At 39.3% G+C, this 20,948-nt stretch overlaps 1 protein-coding gene across 4 annotated transcripts in view; it reads left to right on the forward strand.

Moving 5' to 3' along the window:
* Positions 1-223: 223 nt before the first annotated feature.
* The window catches only part of lrrc4b (leucine rich repeat containing 4B), a 68,231-nt gene continuing 47,506 nt past the window's right edge, over positions 224-20,948 (forward strand). For 2 of the 4 annotated variants that reach the window (XM_015393150.1, XM_015393177.1), the window contains exon 1: positions 224-355. The gene's annotated coding sequence lies outside the window, so the exon portion shown is untranslated. Of the gene's footprint in view, positions 356-507; positions 597-19,226; positions 19,330-20,948 lie in introns of those variants that run through there. The other 2 variants (XM_015393167.1, XM_015393158.1) reach the window with 2 other exon arrangements.

Raw genomic sequence — 20,948 nt, forward strand, 5'->3', positions numbered from 1 at the left:
GCATGCTGCCTCAGTTGATCTATTCTGGTTATTTTAGTGTGGAAAAAAAAATAATAATCCTGCAGCCGCAGGATGAGTCCAACATTCTCTGAGCGCGTCCTCCGGTGGTTTCATCCACCTGAAGATTTCTGAGGCAATTCCCATCATACCAGCGGCGGCAGCGCAGCACTTGGAAACGCTGAATCAATTTGAGAGAGAGGGAGAAAGAGAGAAAGAGAGAGAAAGAGAGAAAGAGGGAGAAGGGACAGCGTCGGCGGCGGCTCTGCAGTGGAATACGCGCTTATCTGAGGAAAGCTTGGAGCGACGTTGCGTTTTTTAGGACTCTATGATGGCATTACTGGATTTTAACAACATGGTGAGTCTGGATGACTTTCACTGATGCATGTTTATGTAATAAAGGGGGTGGGTGCGTGTGCGCGCCTGTGTCCTGACAGTGAAGTGCGTTTTCTCCGAGCGCGTCAAAACGCTTGGAAATTGAAATGATTCCTGCGATGCTGCGAAGCTCCAGTTGTCCTTTTTGGTTGCTCTCTGATGCTGACTCTCAAGGTGCGCTCATGTACAGGAATAACACGTATGATCCGACAGTCACATGTCAGGTATATGTATGTTTATTTATTTTTTTCACGTTATCCAAACTTTTCCCTGTTGGTTGTTTGTTTTTCCGGAGTTGCTGTAACCTTGGGCCATAAGAAAAGCAGCATCCACTGCTGCCCAAGCTGTTTCACTGAAATCCACTTATTTTTAACCCCTCCCTGATCGGAGCAGTCTGTTGCTTCTCTTTTTACTCCAGCTTGTCTTGGCCCCCACCGATAACCGTAGATTTTGAGAACCGCGCAGCCACCTTTGCGGGTTTTTACGCGCGGTGGGTTAAGCTTTGGGTAAGAAGCCCTGGGCGCCCTCCGGCTGAGAACAAGGAGCGGATAGATTAGAGGCTGATGAATGATCTACACTGAAAAAAAGGGACTTTTTGGTCCTGTGATATTTCCTCGATTTTTCTGCAAATTATACTGCAGATTGCCACGCAAATGCGTTTACTTAAAGATGACACATTTTATTTGATGCGTTACTTAGAACTATTTTGTAAATCTACAGTATATCCACCAGAAGTCAAGTAATTTTAATGCATCTTAACAAACCGTATTAAAAAAAACAATTGCAATAAGTTACGAACTTAACAGACGCATATAATATTGATATTAGGAGTAAACTTTGCTTTTTACTAGCCTGGAAATCAGAAATAGGAAGTATTGTTTTCTTGTTGGCTGCACAGGGTTGCAGTTTGCAGCACAGCCATGAGGTTCCTGGTTCGATTCCTGGCCCAGGGCCTTTCTGCATAGAGTTTACATGTTCTCCCTATTCATATGTGGGTTCTCTCTGGGTACTCCTGCTACCTCCAACAGCGTGACTGTTGGGTTCATTTGCTTCTCTAGATTCTCATGGTTGTATGTCTCTGTGTAAAAGTCACTAGCAACACAAAAGTAAATATTTTGTTGACAAGAGAAATTTACTAGTAAAATGTACTTGTTTTTTTGTTAAATCAACTCTTTTTAGTAGTTAAAATCAACTTAGATTTTATTGAGTGAAATTAAGAAAGCATTTCTATGTGGAAAGAATCACCAAGCTTTTTCTAAATAAATGGTACTCCAGAATTTTTTTCAGTGTACTGGCTATGTCTGCAAAACAATGTCACGGTTATGAGGGGATTTGAATGTTTATATGGAGAAATTCGGAGAATCTGAGTGGACTGGGAACAGAGCACGGACATAAATGGAGCAGCAGGATGATCCCCTGACCTTTTTTATACGGTAACTAAGATATTAATGGGATGTTTGTTGGATGCAATGGGGCATGGAAACAGGGACTGACACAAGGCTCTGTAAAAGATTGCATTTATTTGAAATTATAACATAAGTATATTTTTGTGGAATTTTACATGGCAGACTTTCCTCTGTAGCTCTGCTGCAAGTTCAGGCCAAAGAGTCAAAATCTCTGCTTTAGCTCCCTCCATCCTTATATAAACTTTGACAAGCCTCCCTTTCCCATCCAATCAGAATACAACATCTGTCCCACAGCATGATACTGCCGTGTTCAGAGGGTAATGTTTAGAAATTGTTTTTTAATGGAATGCCCCTTGAGATGTGTCATCTCGTTGCCTCAAAAATGTCAGAAAGTTTAAATTTGGTCACATTTGAACAGATTAGCTTATACCACTACTGAGATGTGTTTCCTTTGATGCATTGCTCATTTATTCTGACCTTTCTATATGCTGTCATGTTCCAGCCATAAACTCAGTGGGAATTTTCAAGGTTAATACTGTAACTTTAACAGAATTTTTCAGAAATTGCAGCTGCAGGTCTTTAGAGAAATGATTCCTTAAATTAAATTTAGTTTTCTCATGTTTCTTATCTAAATAGCTCTTTCTAGATCAGACTGATCTGAAGATGTCTTTAAATGTCAGTTTTCATGTCTTGCCACAGATCCTCAAAAGGTGTTTATTTTTGTCTGAATTTTGGTTGCGTCAATCTGACACATAATTTGAAAATGAATTCAAAGCATTTTGTTGAAGCTTTGAGTAAAACAAAATGGTTTAAAGACAACTTTTAACAGGTTTTCTTTCTGCTTCATTCCTCTTCCTGTTAATTCTGACCATATCCCACAGCATTATGGTGCCACCACCAAGTTCCATCATCATATATTCAGGATGATGTGAACATTTTTTGCCACAAACAGCGTTTTCATGTTAGTTGTCCTCTTGAAAAACTCTTTCACTGAAGCTTGCTGGTGAACTTTCTCAGTCATCCAGGTCATAGTCATTCCAAAAAACAAAACAAAACAATCCACTGGACTTTGAATCCAAGTTTAAAGCTGTTTCGCTTCCCATCCAGGAAGCTTTTTCAATTCAAAATGAAACGTCTTCAAACTTGGAAACAAAGTCCAGTGGATTGTTTTATTTATTTATTTATTTGGAAGCTTTCACTGAAGCTGTGAATCTCTGCAGCTCCTCCAGAGTTACCATATGCCTTTTAGGTGTATCGCTGAGAAGAAAAAAAAATATATAGTTTTTTTTTTTTGAGTAACCTGACAATTTAAGTAATATTGGTAGCTCTACAGTAGCTTCCTTCTTTTTTCACTATTAGATGATGATTGGACAGAGATCAGTAGGAAATTCAAAACTAAAGAGCTTGATTTAGAACCCAAACCTGCTTAAAAGGAACCATAACTTTGTCCTTGACCTTTTAGATGTATTGTCTGGTTTTCACTGAGATTTTAGTTGCCTGATGTTCTCTAAAAACACCCCTATCCTTAAATAAAACTAAATTAGTCAGGGGTATTAGGTTACGAATTGGTGAATACAAATGCACACAGAAGTTTCTATAACATACAGACTGAAATACGTTTTGAAATAAAAAAATGGGATCACTATTCTGCAGCTTGCTGCTCTTCTCTGTACCTGTAAACTTAAAGGCCATCATAGATCTATCTCCATCAGAATGACCATGGCTTATACTCTTTATGGCTATGCACTTTACAATATATTTTACCGGATCCAAAGTGGTAAAACTTTAAGATGGTGGTAAGTTTTTTATGTTGGCTGTAAAATCGGCCATGTTATCTACTGTATGCTGAGCTGTGAGGAAGAGAGTCTTTGTCATCTGAAGAGTACGAGGCGTGCAGCAGCGGCAGCAACACCAGTCACTACAAGGCCACACTTTCATGGGAAGCTTGTCACAAAGTATCATATTTAAAGGCAAGGTCCTCCAGCCCAGGCAGCGGGGACTTGGTTTCAGGATATCAAGACATGTTTGTGCTGAAATGCGAGGCCGAAATGTCAGCAGGATTTGTTGATTTTCAACTTTCGCTCCTCGAACCACAGAGTGACCTGAGCTGAAGTGATCACAGAGAGAGTTGGGTCACTGAGAGGAGTCACTTAATAAGAGGTGACGCTCTTTTATTACTTATTGAGAATAAATGTGTTTACATCCTCATTTCAGGTCAGAATGCTGAGAATTTAGTCTTTGGGAACATTTCTCACCCTGAAGGTAAACTAATGTTTTAAAAATGTTCGGTTTATAAAACTAAAGCAACTAATCAGTCAATAATTTTTTCGATTTTGACAGATGAAAAACATTTTATTTTTCTTAAATGCAAAGTATTTATATAAGTTTTTACATTTTTCTAACGATTACTGCCCTAAGGGGGTAATTTTGTCATCTTAAGGCATGTTTTAGTGTCTCTATACTCCAGTTAATGATTAATCGATAACTAAATAAGTTGACAATGATTTCAATAATAAATTAATCACAATTAATCTGATTAATTGTTTCAGCCCTATATAAAAAACATAAACTTTTCCAAAGAGGCAAGGGCATGGGGCCCCTCCCCAACTTGCTGCTGTGCATTGAGGAAATATTTCCTGTAGCAAAAAATAATGTCTTTAAAATTAAGAAAAGACTGCCTATCATAGACTGTTTTTACAAGGTGGGGTTCACTGTTAAAAACAACCTATATGATTTATCTGAAAAAAGCAAAGGTAACAATTTGCACTCAGTTAGGTTGAGTGAAATTACTCAAAAGTTATTAGTAAAGTGTATTTATTTTCAAAAGCTATGAAGCACCAAGAGAATTAGGTTATTTCATCTCAAAGTTTAACATTTTCAGTACAGAAAGGCCTCAGGCCTGGGATTAAATCTGCTATCTCCATGTTGCAAGGCAGCAGTGTTTTAAAGCAGGCCTCCATCCAGGCTATTATTGTGCCTTTTCAACAGTCACTTATACTGCAGATCCAATAGGTCTGCACAATTAGTCTGAATTAAAATGGATGACTTAAAAAAAAATCATGAAGGTCTACATCCAGTTATACTAAGGAACTAATTTTAAAAATGTTGATGCTGTCTTGTTCTGAATGGTTCAGCAAAGAAATTACTTCCTGGCACATATGAAAGCCAAAATCTTTGTGTACATTTTATTTTAGATATTTTCATTTTGTATTTGCTACTATTAACAAAAAGGTACCTTTTTGTAATCTTCTACCTATGTAAAGATGCGTTTAAATGATTTTCATGAATTGTATTTAGCATCGACCAAACTCCCTTTTAAGAGTGTATGTATCAGCTAATTTAAATGTTTATATTAAGGATCATGACCTAATCAAAAATCTGATTATTGAGGTAACTTCCAGAGAAAATTAGATTAAACAGAAGCAATAGCTTTGCATGGAAAGAAAAAAAAAGTTTGATATTTTACTAAAGTTTGTAAAGTAAATGTGAAAAGTATTGAGCCCCTGATCAGAAAAAGCCTCTGAGTATATGAAAAAAACTAAAAATGTCCCCCTTTTCAACATTTAGTGTAAAATGTCTAGAAAAAACAGAACTATAGTCCGTCTCTTTGTTTGTGTGCTTTGTGATCTTGTCTATTGACTTTGATTCTCTTTCTGACTCAAAGATTCACTATATTTACAAAACAGTTTGTTCACTCCTGCAGATCTTTGCATTCAGCAGTTCCATCACTTCCACGGCCACAGACTTTAATGTCTAAAGTCTAATGGCCTGCAGACTGCTTTTACAAACACTTCAAAAGATGGATCATTCTCAGCAGCCCCATGAATCCCAGCAGCCAATCACTATAGGATGCCAGCTGAGCAGTACGTCCTGTAGTGAGATTTCCTCACTAAATATTCCACAGTCAGCTGTTGGTAGCTTTTATAACTGAGTGAACGATCGGGAGTGACGGAAAATCTTAAAATCCCAGAGGGGAGGTCACAGTTCACAAATCTTGCAAGCTTTCTGCAGCGTTCATAGCTGCAGACCCTCTGAACTTGACGTGGCCTTCGGATGAACTCAACAAAAAGTCTGAGAAGTTCATGAGATGTGTTTCCATGGCTTAGCAACAACATCCAAGCCTTTCATCACTAAGTGAATCCAAAGCGTGGGCTGCAGTGTTGAAAAGCTCACCAGCACTGGACTGCAGAGCGGTAGACGTATCAAACTCTCTGCTTGGCTAATCTAATGGACAAGTCTGGCTTTGGCAGCTGCCAGGACAGCAGTACTTCTCTGATTGCATAATGCCAAGTGTTAGTTCCTGTTAAACAGAGTTCTTGAAGCAACGTCCATGAAGACATTGGTTAGCAAATTAAGTTTGGTAGAACTTAACTGACTAGCAGTGTAATCAGAAAGAAGACCTTATGGATGAAATGGAGAGGAAATTATAAGCCTGGTTTCCTAGACCAGCACCAGTGTCTGACCACACAGATTCTTGTTATTAAAAATTTCTATTAAGGGACTTCTAAATCTTCTGGAGAGCTTTTTTAAAATAGGTATATGCCCCTGTCGCACCTTGACAACCAACAAACTTCTTAGCAGACCTGAAGCTGAATCTGCGACGGCAAACCTTCTTTCTTTTTCTTTTTATTTATTATTTTTTTGGCAGCTGTTAAACAACAGCTAGGTTAATCAAAGACATCTTTTTATGCAGGCCGGGCGCCTCGGGGCACATTGCTGCCGTGCGTTAAACATAAGTTAGGCTGTCATTGGACATACGCTATGTATATGCCCAAGATTGAAAAAATACATAGAAAGTTCAGCGTATGCCAGCATTTTAGCAGATTCTCGTACATTAGATGTACGCTGTCTAAATTTGCAAGGTGTGACAGGCCCTTAGCTGTTAAAGTTGGAGAGGCTGAGGTTTAAATCAGACTTTTCTCATAGTTTGTACCCCTACTCGTCATCTTCTGCTGCATCCTGGACCGGTTTCCTGGGGCAGCAGTCTCAGCATGCCAGCCAAGAGACAGCGTCCATCCATTGTGTCCTGGGTCGTTTCCTGGGCCTCCTCCCGGTGGGGTGGACCTGGAACACCTCCCAAAGGGAGGCTTCCAGGGGGCATCCGAAAAAGATGTCGAAGCCACCTCCGCTGACTCCTCTCGATCTGGAAGAGAAGTGGCTCTACTCCAAGCCTCTCTTTAATGACTGAGCCCCTCACCCTATCTTCAAGGCAGAGCACAGCCACCCGGCGGAGAAAGCTAATTTCAGCCACTTGTATCTCGGTAATTCTTTGTTCCTAAGAAGTTGTTTTTTTTTAGACACACATACATACATGGACTGATTAAGGTGCCATGTGTTTAAATCTGTCCTTTCTAGAATGTGCTTGGATCCAGAGAACTTGTAATTAGGGAATGATCAGCTGAGTTTTTTTTTTTTTTTGGTTTGGGAGGGGGGGTAACCATAGCAACAAATTGGTAGGGAGGAGAGATTAATTACAAATTTGGGCTTAATTGTAGCTTTCCAGTATGAAACCATAAAAACAACACTAAGCCCAGTCACAATATTGGTGATAAGCTAACAATTGGGTTGTAAAAAAAAAAAAAATGGTAGAAGAGAAAAAAATGACTTTTTAGTGGTTATTATGTCTATAATGATGAAACTAACGATTTACTTTGGCTAAATCCTAAAATCCATCTGGCTGGCTCATGATGGCAGTAGAGCAAAAAACTTTTAGTTTCTAAAGGTTGATTCGCGCTGCTCAAGCTACCAGAAGCATGTCTGTGAATTGCTGGTTATATTTTTATTCTATAAGGAGCAGAAAAAGCCAAAAAGCGATTATTTCATTCCCAATCTGAGTGACTACCTTTTATTTTAGCAAAAGTGTTTGTATCAAAATAACAACTAATACATGATAATGTTTGATAAAAAAACAAAAAAAACAATCGCCCTTTGAAATGTTATTTCAGCACCAGTATTAGTAATGGCTGCGCCGTTAAAATTCAAAACAATTGATCATCCACTTTTTTCCACACATAGAGCTTTCATACTAACATCCTCTAATTCTACAAAAAATATATTTTTATCAGGCAAAAGTTCAAGTCATGCTACACCTTGATCTATTATGCAACAAATTAAAAACAAACTGAGCCATTTGGTAACCCTAGATGAGCTTTAACAAAGAAAGATAGTAATTTACTCTGTTTATTCTCTCCATCTTCCTCTGATTCTCCTTTATTAACCGGATAAAAAAAAAAAAATATTTATACACTGCAAGACATTTATAGTGAGTCAATCTTTTACAAAATCAGTAAATAAGTGCTTTTTTCTTAAATTGAGTAGGTAAGTGAGATACTTTGCCAATGGAATAAGAGATTTTTCATTTAAAATAAGAAACAAACACTCGCAATGTCTTATTTCAAGTGCATAATATCCAATTGTCCTATTTTAAGGATAAAAATACTCATTCATGGCAGATCATCTTATTTACCTACCAAAATTAAGGCTTAATACGCTTATTTAAAGAAAGTTGTACTTATTTTTTGATAGTTTTTACAATTTAAATGAATTTCAAAATAAGTTTTTTTTTAATGAAAGCTGAAAAAACAACCTTTAAAAAAAAAAAATAATGCTCCAAGTCTTTAATCTTTAGAAACTAAGCAAAAAAATGAAAAGTAAAATAAAAATGTCTCGAACATTGCCATTAAAGCCATCCAGCTTTTTTAAGCTGTCAGTCGTTAATTTCAAGCCATAGTCATATGGGTCGCACTGAATCCTTCTCCTGTTGGAAATTAAACGCCGGCTGGGCCATTTCAGTCATTTGACTGTTGAAACCAGGCTGCTCTTTAATTTCTGTGACACGCTAATTACGTTTGGCCGATGAGTTGAATGAAAACAAGCGAGCAGGTTAACGGGAACATGGTAAATTACACCTGCACACCTGTCCTGGAAGAAAAGGGTGTGACTTTGGGACGAAGCTCTGCACTCCCCTGCTGTTCTGACACCGCAGGAATGTGGAGCTATTAGGGATTATTTCTGGAGGAGATCCTCCCAAAACAAACAAACTGGGTGATGAAGGTCATGAGGTTCGTCCAGCATACAAATGATTACCGACGTCCCAAAGCCAAAGATGGTGAATCTCGTCTCTCTGCGTCCTCTGACTGGAAAAGGACAAAAGATTCTGCAGGATGTTTTATATGTTGTTGCTTTAAAACACAGTGAGAATAGCTGTTAGACTAACTCCGAGTCTCAGCGGCTGCTTGTGGTTTCAGCACATGCAGTGACTATGTTTCATTTCTGTGCATAAAACAGAAGGGGATTGTGGGGGGGGGAGGTAATAGATGACACTTGAACTGCTCTAATCAGGCCAAGCTGGTTCCTGATCTCTTCATAGAGCAACGGTGTCAGTGATTGATGGTGGCACAATATGCTGATGTGCACAGGTTGAAGGGTGAGGAGAAGCACTGATCAGTCAAAAGAGGCTGAAAATTGTACGAACAACCTCCGGCTGTCCCTTAATAATGCAGTGCAAAGAGCTGCACCCCCCCAAAAAATGAGAGTGATGCTCTGCAAGCAATGTTCTCTAATTCACCCTGTCACCACATCACATTTCCTACACGGAGGACAAGATTGTGAACGGGCACGGTACTTCGCAATGCTGTGCAAACCAGCAACATGTTCCACAAACAAACAAACACAGGAATTTGCTGTTTTTGGCTAAAGATAAAAACTAAATGATCTACAAAGCTGATAAATGTCCCCTTTCATTATGCTGTGTTGTACTGTACTCACTCTCACAAGCAGTTTTAAATTGAATATGTAAAAGTTTTGAAGAAATATATTCAATTAAATATTTAAAGCCATTAAATATGAAACACTGATATAACATTTTGGTTATTTTAAGTGACAATATTACTGTTATTTTCATGGGACATTATTTCTATGCAAAATGGCAACAGAGTGCTACAAACCGCGTTAACACAGCATTCCATTGCTACCCAGAATTTCTAACTCTCTATTAGAAAAAATCTGCAGGAATACTCCCTGGAGTTGTTTATTCTTCACATGATTCTTGATCACTGAGTTTACTCATAAATCCCAACCTAAAAATCCCAAAACATATTATAATAACTAGCTGCAATGATATGCTGTTTATTTTTTAAACTTCAGATGGTTTTTATCACATAAAACTAGGGATGCACGATATTGGGATTTTGGCCGATATCCGATATGCCGATATTTTAAAACTCATGTAGCCGATAACTGATATCGATACTGATGTTAAAGCTGGACAAAAATAAGTAGTTATTGAAAATAGCAGTTTTGTTATCCATTTCTGACACTTTGAAAAATAATATACTCAAATATATTTTCATATGCTGATATCAAATTAATTTTTAAAAACGCGGTATCGATCTATTTTACTTTCAAAATCTTGTGAAATTTCATCGTTCTGTTACAAACTGTAGAGATATTTTGCAAATTCATGTGAGATTTTGTTAGTAAAATAGATTGATACCGCGTCAATATATCAACATATAAAAATATGGCAAAATTTCGTGAATTTTCGGGGGATTTCGTAGCATAACGATGAGATATAGCAATATTTCATTAGTAAAAGAGATTGATATGGTGTTTTTAAATGGCAATATATCAGCATATGAAGATATTGTGATATTTTAATGTATCGATATTTTTTCCCTCGTCTTTAGAAGTTTTTAAGTCTGTAAAAAGAAGTTTTTGAGGAAGAAGAAGAAGTAGTATTTATTTATTTTTTTTAGACTTTAGAAACTCAGAAGCTGATCAAATATCGGTGGGGTGGCCGATGTCCGATATTCAGTTTTAAGGCCGATACAGGCCGATACCGATAGGGGGCCGATTATATCGTGCATCCCTACATAAAACCCATTCATTCCTGATGATTTCCGTTCTATATCACAGTACAGCACAACGTCATGGTCTGGAAATCTTCCTTAAAGTGTTTTAGTAGTTTTAGAAGCAAACCCTTAAAGGTCCAGGAGAATGTGTTTTCTTTTTTTTTTTTTTTTACATTTCTTTTTGCTTCACTAATATTTATAAATTTAAACGTAATTTTCTGAAAAGGATCATGGTGATAAGTTCATGGCTGAGTCTACTGTTCCTGCTTGCAAATTCAGCAAATCAACAGAAATGATTACTTCATCAAAGCTTTATAGTATAAAAAAACCCTAATGCTTTAATTCTGTTTTAGAGACTTATGGTATTTTTACCTCATAGATTTCTTCAGGTAATGATATTTAGAAACATCAAGATTCACATTTTATTTTAGTCATAGGAATTGAAACAACTATAAAGATTTGGTCATCCATCAGATCGATGCAGGATTAAAACCTAAAATCTACAAGTAGAATTTAGGCTAAATGTGCGTATTGCCTGATTCTGCTAGCTTGTGTTAGATTTCTGCTTATAGCATTTAGTATATGGTTTAACTGAATATTGCTGCTATACAATAGTACCAGATCCTAACTATTTAAAAAAAGCATTTAGTTTTTTTTATATCATGACTCTTAAGCAGCCATCTTTTGTTTTCATGAACATGTTGGAGAATCGAAGCAGTTGTGTTTAATTCTACATTAGATCTGTTGTTACATTATCTTATTTAATATTTAATCAAACACGTTTTGGATTATCATGTGTTGTTGTGTGAACACTCGCCCAACTGGCTGTCTGTTAGGATAACAGGAAAGTGTGATTCAAGCTCAAATCATGGTCACACAGTTAACTCTTCACTCATGGAAGAAATTCACAACCATTTGCATTCGATATATAATAATGTATTAAGAAAATAACTTAAATCCAAGTCAATTTAAGTGTTTGTCTATTTTTAATTAATCACATTTTAATTGAAAACCATATTGAGAAATAAAACCAAATTTTAAATTTATAAACCTTTTTTCCTTCTCAGTTATTGAATGGATAATCATATTATTACTACTAACGACATATTCTTGTATTTGGTCAATTGTTGAGGTTATTCAACTATCAGATTGGATGAAAGTTAGGATAATTTAGCCAATATTTTATGCAACTTCTTTAAAAAAAACTACATGTATAGAAGTGTGAACAGTCGATGAACATTAAATATAGCACAATTGCTTCCACTACATATGGTAAAAAAAATGTAATCCATAGCCATAAGGCGTGCAATATTGCCTGAAAAAGTTTTACATTTGCAGAAGAAAAAGTACAGCTTTTAACACTGACATAACAAGTATAAGTTTCGCTCTGCATAAAGCATCCCTTTACAAGTACTGTTTATTATGAAGCATTTACTGCAATTAAAACATTTGGTTTCTGTTTCTTGTTAAGCAAGTTATTCAGTCCTAGTTCCTCCCTTCCTACATCCTCAACCACTAAGCACCTCTGCTTAAATATCCGTACTGATTTAAGGTATTGAGCCATATTATTTCAAACATGAATATCCCCAGTGGACCAACTCCTGTAAGGCCGCTTGTGCATCAGATTTATTGGAGTACAACAAACAGCGACTACAAAGGTGTCTGCTTGGAACTTTAGTATGTATATAAGAAAATGCTATTAATTACGTTTATTTTTAGAAAATGTATAAATGTTAGAGGGTGAGGCTGGAAGTTGAGGTTTATTTTTTGTTATGCTATACAAAGTGTTAGGATTTGCAGATGTAATGAAGCTTGTTTTAAAGTGAATCTTTGGTCTTATTTAGCCATTAAATGTAAGGAGCGGATCAGAAAACACATAAATGTTGACATCAGATGTTCTGTAAAGCCTTATTGAAACAAAGTTTGTCATAACCTAATCATAATAGATTAAGATATGTTAAGGGTTGTGGGGAGTGTCGGTTTAGTGGCTAGGGCATAGAGCTTCCAATCTTGAGGTTGTGAGTTCAATACCCTCTGCCACTCTGGCTCTCTGAGTAAGACCCTGATTGCAACCCATGATGGCAGCCCGGTGCTCCACAAGGGGATGGGTTAAATGCAGAGGTAAATTTCTCCAATGTGAGATCAATAAAGTTCAGTTATTTTTTACAATTACTATTTTTAAAAACCCACCTTCTGCAGCTTAAACAATCAGCCTATATCTGCCATACCCAATAACTCTGTTGATCTCCATTTTAAAGAACAGTGAGGGGTTTCCAGTGGCCTGCCAGTGACTTGATAGCTGAGCTGTGAGGCTAGCTGTATCCTTGGTGAGGCCGCATGGTTTATCTAGTCTCAGGGATCTCTGGTTCTAAATTGGTGCAGATTGCCTTTTTTCCAGCATCTGGTTCAGAGAAGTAGGCTGCAGCTTGACGTTTGAAGAATGTGGTCCCTAGGTCTGTAGGGACCCCATTCAGACGATTCTCTCCCAATGCGGCTCTCCACTGGATCCACAGGAAAAGAGAGTGTAATGTGGGGAGCGGGGCTTTTATAGCAAGCTCAGCAGGGGGGCCTCAGATGTCTTTTGAAGCTCCATCCTTTTGGGAGTGTCTTGCAAAGGGGAGTCTGCTTTAGAGCCTGCAAAACAAACCTGTATCCTGTTCCACCACTGTTCAAAATTAATATCATGGCTGTGGCACAAATGATCCTAGGGTTTCTGAACTTCATGTCAGGAATTATCAGCTGGAACATCTGGTCAAATTTGGCTTTCACCTAAATCAGGTGGAGGGTCTCTCACCAAATCCTATTTCAAAATCCATAAGTTGCTGCCACAAGCTTAAGCTGTACTGATAATGACTGTGATGAACAGCTTTTTAACTGTTTTATTTGTTTGTGTCTCTAGAAATGATGCTTTCCAGACTTTAGTGTTTCTATGATCCTTTATCTCTGGGGTGCAAATGGAAAAGAAAAAGGGTCTGTAGATGATAACAGGATAAATAACTCTTTTTTTTGGAGGTGGGGAAACATGGTCTCCATAGACAACTGTATAGCTTAAAGTGGCTAAACATCTATACTCACTTTTTTCTGCAGCTCTGAAGTCAAAACTTAATGGCTATTCTGATTGAGCAAAGACCAATCCGTCCATGACTTTTTAATCTTCTTACTTATCCTTGATAACAGCTGAACACATTAGCAAACGCCGTCAAAAACATGACCTCATTTGTTTAAGCAGAAAAATTACAGAAAAAAACATAACTTAACCCTGGTTACCTTCAATTTAAGCCTGTTTCATGGTAGCTATGACCTGGATGACTGAGAATTTGCAGAGATATGTAACAAACGTAGTATTCTGTACTACAAGATATGTTGGAGATCAGCCTGTTTTTCCAGTGTAGTCCTGTTTCTCTGACTGTGACTGGCTGGATGTGCTCTCTTCATCCTCTGACATGGGAGCTGGCTCGGAGCTCGTCTGCTTGGCTGTGTGTTTCCTGGACGGGGCCGCCTTTTACAGCTGCTTTTTGTATCTCTGCTTCTGTCTCCTTGAACCCCAGTCGGCCTCAGCAGATGGCCGCTCACACTGAGCCTGGTTCTGCGGGAGGTTTCTTCCTGTTAAAAGGGAGTTTTTCCTCTCCACTGTCGCTACAGGCATGCTTAGTGGGAGGGATTGTATTCGAGTCAATGAGTCGATGCAATCAACTCGTTTTCCTTTGAAAAAACTTTGAATCAATTTGACTGTATGATCTGCTGAACTGTAAAGTGCCTTGAGATGTTATGTGTTATAAATTGCCGCTATATAAATAAACTGAATTGAATTAAATGTTTAACATCTGATAAGTTAGTCTGAATTATAGCATTTGCATGTTAATGCTCTTATATGAGTTAAACATCTTAGTCTGAGGTCAGGATTTTCTCAAACCTAAAGTCAGAAAACTATAGTATCTCCTAAAAGTTTAAATCTGAGGTAGGGAATTTAGACATTTCTCAGTAATCCCAGCTTCAGAATTACAAAGTTGACTTTCGACCATAGAAAAATAATGACCTGGTCGGTTCTATGTGTAACCAAAGGTTAAACTACTAATTGATGACCAGATTTAATTGTTTTTCTGATAACAATTGTGTGACTGTTACCTAATTTCTTTCATGAAAGATTACAATAAGTCACTGTGAGAGTTATCATGCTAAGTTGTATATGGTAGAGCTTGCAGGCCCTTTAAGCTCTGGTTACAGTAAGACTTAGTGATTATTATTTAAAGTTTTTGTGTGATTTATAAAGCTTATGATGGATTAAAAACTATTAATAAAATTCACTGACACCACAAAACACAGACCAAGGTGAGCTAAATAATAAATAAGTGGATCATTTAAACAATTTGAGTTTGCGTTGCAGATATTGCCAATTGCAGATCTTGACATTAATTTTATATATATGTTTTTTTTCCTTTTTGCATCACGCTCCTCTATTTGATCGTCAGTATCCAAGGGGCTGTGGAGTGCATGTGCACTGACCCAGCTGCAGCACAAATACTAAGATGTCCATGATGGCTGGGTGGGCGCAATTAACCATGATCAGTTTGACTGAGTCTTCTGTCCAGGCCTGGGTGTCGGCCCTCTGGGGATCATGATGGCTGTCCGGGGCATTAATTATTGAATAACAGTAGGAAGAATGGGAATGGTTAGCTGCATAAAAATGAATGCTATAATCCATTGAACTGACATAATTAGAAATGGTGAGATTTCCCCTGAGGAATATATTCTCATCATGGCCAAAAGTAGAGAGCGATGCCTGAAAAATGAACCGAGGAAACTCTTCCTCATGAGTTTGTAATGTCCTGGGAGAGATGTCCAGGAGTGCTCGACCAGACGTCATTACATAAAAAGAAAAAGGGTGGGTAAAACCTGGAGGATGAGATATGCATGTGAATGTTTTAACTAAGTTATCCACACAGTGAGCTGAGCTTTGCCGTCTGTTTAATATGAATAAGAGAATTCTCTCTCTGTGTGTTAGTAAATGTGATTGGGTAATGAACGCAATCAGGTCTGACCACCCTGCTGCTGCTGGCACGGCTGCGTTCAGCTTCAGAGACTAGAAGGAGTTTGTTTCGGGTCAGTGATGGCATAAGAGCTCACTACAGCATTGCAGAGTCAGGCTGGGGCCTTTCCTTGGTCAGCCCCGCTGACTGGCTCCGCTAGCTGGAGGCACAACACCAGAGTCATACTGATACTTCTGCTGTTGATGATGATGACAGTATAAATATTGAGGATGTAGATGGCATGAAACAGATAGTGGATGAGATTGGTAAACATGAAATCATAACCCTGATGACCAAAGTGTGATGCTTAACAGGTTTTTTTTTATTCCCCTCCTGCTGCCGTTGTTTTTGAAATGTTTTATTTTTTTTCTCAGTGCGTGTGATTCAGCCTGACAGAGCCAGGTTTGGTTTCCACGGCACTCTAACAGATCACAATGAGATGCCTGGAGAGAAGCGTGGGCGCGCTGTCGCACAAGATGACATGTAATCAAATGTCCTTTTTGTATCTGCTCTGAGGTTGTTGTATTTTCGGGGGCAGCGACGGGGGCGGCACTGATGTCACGGCGAGATGGTGGCTCCAGAGGAGGGCGAGGAGACATGCCAGCAGTGGTGCTGCGGTACCTCACGGGAAGCACCGTGGAGGCAGTTAGTGAAGCTGCATGCAGTCACTGGGGTGTCTTGTTGTGTAGGCAACCAAACCTTTAATGTTGGCTCCAAAAATTCTCTGCAATATAGACTCTACGGCCACTTAATCAGACACACCTGTTGACTTATATGTTGATACTAATAGTGAGTCACTTGGCAGATTGATCATTTTAATATGAGATGAGGTGAAGCTTTTGAGTCTGAAAGTGTCAAGGCTCAGAATGTAGGACCCGGAATTCAGGCAGACAGAACAGATGTATTTAAAGACAAAATGGTTAATTGACTGCTCTAAAAACTGCGGCTTGTCAGCTGGGACCATCTTACTGGAATCTCATCTTCTTAAGTTCTGTTCGAGCCCAGAGGAAGGAGTGAAATCCAGCCAGATGATTTCTCCACAGCATGTGGCGGGGGCGGCCCAGAGATTTCCAGGAGTAAAGCAGAGCAGGCTGACGAGTGGAAGCCAGCAGACGAGGAAGAGCAGAAGTATCCAAAGGAAGAATCAGGAGCAGGTGTTGATGCAGGAGCAGATATCCAGGCCAGAAGATCAGAGAGATGAAGAGGTACCGATGGAGAATCCAAACCATGGTCAGGGGACAGATGCAAAGTCGTAAACAGACAGAATCCAAACAGAAAACAGTCCGAAGACAGAACAGGCAAAAAAAGATCAGAAAAGGGGCAAAAAAACTCAGGAGTCCAGAGACAGAAACGGGTCAGAATCAGATCATCAAAAAAACAACTGGGAACGCTAGAGAATTCTTACCTACGACTCAAATAATCTGGCAAGGATGGCTGGAAACAAGCAGATTAAATAGGAACCGGAACAGGTGGATCAGATGAGAGAAAATGAAAACTGGGTGGAGCTAAACAGGTGGAAATAATAAGCATTAATTCCAGTCATCAGTGCCAAGATTATGACCGAAAGAGCATCAAAATGTGCAAAGAGGAAGTGTCTTTGATTGTGACATGGGTGTTGGTGCTGCAGGTACTAGTCACAGAATTTCAGAAACTCTTGACTTTCTCACTCAACTACAAAAACAGGAAATACAGCTGTGTGGAGGATTTTTGGTCTATGTCAGAGGGGGACAAGACGACTGGTTGGAGAAGCAGATGGCTGACAGCAGCAAAAGATTGCTACTCCTCTCAGCTATGAACAGGAAACAGAAAAGGCTGCAATTCACACAGTCTCGTTAAATCTGGAGAATAAATTGGAAAAATGTTGGCTGCTCTAACGAGCCTCAATTTCAGCTGCAGCATTTAGACTGTTGAGTCAGATTTTGGTGTAAAAAAACATAAAAGCATAGAGCCGGCCAGCCTTGTATCACTGGTTGATGCTGGTGCTATAGTGTGCGAGATATTTTCATGGCTCACTTTGAGCCTCTTAGTACCAAATGGCTATCTCTTTATGGCCAGTGAACCCATCTTTGGTTGGTTACTTCCTCCCAGCCACCTTGTGGCCCTTTATCAGAAACAAGTCAGAGATCTTTTCTAAGCCTAAATGAGTCTTTTAAAGAGATAAGCAGTTCAATTTTTGAAAAACAACTTGAACCCAAATGTGTAAAACTGGTTAAAAAGATGGATCCATTTGGATCCAACCAGTTTTACTCTGCTTTTAAGATACACAGGCAATTGGACTGCTTTGCAACCTGCAGACTGCTCCATCTCAGATCGTTGATTATTTTTACCCACAGTAGTTTGGGATATTTATAAATGGTGTCTGAGCAATAGTATAATTCAAAATATAGAGCTCAAATCCTTTAAAACTGGTATATTTACGATATAACTTTTAATATTCTTCTCTGCAAGTATATTTTTATGTTGTAATGGGTCTCAGTCGACCGTGTTTGTCAATGTGACTTTTTCACAGACGTAATAAAATTCAAAATTTGCTGGAATCTTTTGGCAATTTATAAACGCATGTCTGGTTCATACTCCTATGAATGGGTATCGTCTGTGTGCAGCAGTTTTTACCTGCCAGTTACTCTATTGACCTGGATGGAACATGTTTGATACAGGAGGGGGAAAGAATATTTAAACTATCTCTTTATTCAAAAATAAAATCCTTGATCTACAATAAATATCTGCGTTTCTATTGTCTATTACTGATTTATGCAATTGGTTCTGGTATGTTATTTAAAAAGCAAACCTTTTACTAGGTACCTGAGTAGTGCATACTGTAGTTATAAAATTCTAAGATTTCTATTTCCTAAGTATAATGAATGCTTTCCTTCCACAAATGTAATGAATAACCGAGTCGAACTGAGCACCTGTGTTTGTCAATGAGGTTTCACCGCAATGCAATGGCCTCCTCAGTCAACCAGCTCTACGAACAGGAGATTTGCATTATGGATGTGCAGCTGAAACTTGTGATGCTGTTATGTAAATATGGACCAGAGCCTCAGAGAAATGTTCCCACACCTGCTTGAAAATATTCCATTAATACTTTAAGACATTTCTGGAGGGAAAAATGGGTCCATTAAAGTACTTTTGATATAAATTTTAAAAGCAGCCAGTGAGTGTATGCATAGAGTTGATTGTAGGAGCTTTTGTTGCAGCGGTGCGACATTCCCGCTCTGATTTCCTGTCAGTTGTCATCAAGACTTAGAGCCATCCTAAAAAGTTACAAGAGCATTTTGAGGCTGTTTTATCTTACCTGTGGCACCTGCAACTGGTGATAAACCAAGGGTTTTTGCTGTCATCATTCATCTGTCCAATCAGAAATCAGGTTATTTAAAGTTTTCCGACCCCAATCAGGGAGGGGGACTTTTCTGTCACTCTGCGGGTTCTAGCAAGCTGTGACTCCCCCTCCCACTATAGGAGCTGCAGAGCGGGGCCACGGACGCCCCGAGCCCCCGCTGACGTGACGGAGAGACGCAAGATGGTGAGTGGTTACTATGGCACGTTACTATGGCAACCCCAGGTCTCTGCAAGAGCTTCCATTTCGCACAGCGTGGGAGAGTGGGAGCGAGATGGAGAGAGGTGGAGAGAAGAACCCGCAGAGAAAGAAGGGTGGAGAAACCAGCAGAGGAGGTGAGGTTTGGGCATAAACACGCCTTAGGTGTAGGAGAAGAAGGGAGAGGAAGAGAGGAGGCAAAAAGAAGTGATGGAGAGCTGTGAATGATGGAGGGAGGCTGAGGTGTGAGCGGCGCGGATCAGAGGGCATGGAAGACCGCATCGGTGCACGTGCTGGAATGTTTCGGCTCTGTCTTGCAATCAGTCTGCTGCTGCGCTGCATGTTCCCACTTTTTATCTCCCCTCGGTTTTCCTCCTCCTCCTTACCTCTGATTCAGCCGGCTCGGCTCTTCGCTGCGGGAGACATCGTGTCGGTCTCTGTGACGGGGTCTCCATGGAGACGTCCATCAGTCAGTCGGCGTCGGTGTTTTCGTGGGCAAAGCCTTATCGTGTTTGTCAGTGTGAGTGTTTATCTGTGCGTGTGTTAGTCAGGGTGTCACTCATAGCGAAGGCTGGGGTGAGGGCCTGAATGGATGGGGGCCAAAGGAGCGGAGCTTATCAGGCATGCAAGCACACGCTGCTTGTTTGTTTTGAAAAAGTCAAGCCTTTCTACATTAAAACTCTCACTTGCAGTCGGCGAAGTGTTGATACACAGACGGGCGTCCGTTAGAAGCGTTTCCACCTCTGCCCTGTTGCATCAACCTGGATATAGGATTTTATGCTCAGTTACAGGTTCCCCTCTAAGAATAGTTGATGTTTTCCTTTTTTGACAGAAACCTGTTGAATCAGAATCTCTAGGTACCTTAAAAAAATGAACATTTGAAATCTCTGAGGTAAAGGACTCAGAAACACAAAACAATGAATCAAAAGGTGCAAAAAGTGAAAACAGACAAGAAGAATATTTTTGCAAGAGATAAATAAGTGATGGGATGATGGAGAGGAGATGCAGACGGATTGCAGCAGTGGAGAAACTGTTTTAGTGGTGTGAGCTTCTGGTCTTTTCTGGAGTGTTTTCTCAGAGAGCAGGAACTGAAACAGTCTGTTTTCAGGATGATTGGGGTCATCTGCAATCTTGGCTGCACGTCTTCAGGTCCTGGAGGTGTTACAGCAAATCAGCTCCTCTGCTGAGTGGATGATCTGCTGCAGCTCGGCCTTGTCCCTGGCTGCAGCAAACCAGACTGTGATAGATGGTGTTAGAATGGACTCAGTGATGGCAGCGTAGAAGTTCACCATCATTTTCACAGGAGGGCTAAACTTTTGCAGCTGCTGCAGGAAGTAAATCCGCTGTTGAGCTTTCCTGGTGAGGAAGCTGAGGCTCTGGGGGATGGTGGTGCCTAGGAAGCAGAAAGCCTTGACAGAGTTCACTGTGGTTTCATAGAGGATGACAGAGGGGAGGGTCCTTTCTGAAGTCCAAATCCTTTCCTTTAACAGTAACCCTTTTTTTTTCTATACTTCTACTTCATGAAAATCAGAGTTTCTGATTTTGAACACAATTTAGTTCCTCCGGTTCTTCACAAATTCAGATGGAACCACATATTTACAAACACAAAAAAACCTCCATCTAATTTTATTAACTGAGTAAAATGAACCAAGACAACCCGGTTTGTTGTCAGATGTTGGAATTAGGTAATAAGTGTTTTGGTATCCAAACTGAGCTAAATCGGTAAAGGTTTATTGTTACAACAGGAACTAAGAAA

This window comes from Cyprinodon variegatus, unplaced genomic scaffold, assembly GCF_000732505.1.
Source record: "Cyprinodon variegatus isolate N-32 unplaced genomic scaffold, C_variegatus-1.0 Scaffold24, whole genome shotgun sequence".
Lineage (NCBI taxonomy): Eukaryota > Metazoa > Chordata > Actinopteri > Cyprinodontiformes > Cyprinodontidae > Cyprinodon > Cyprinodon variegatus.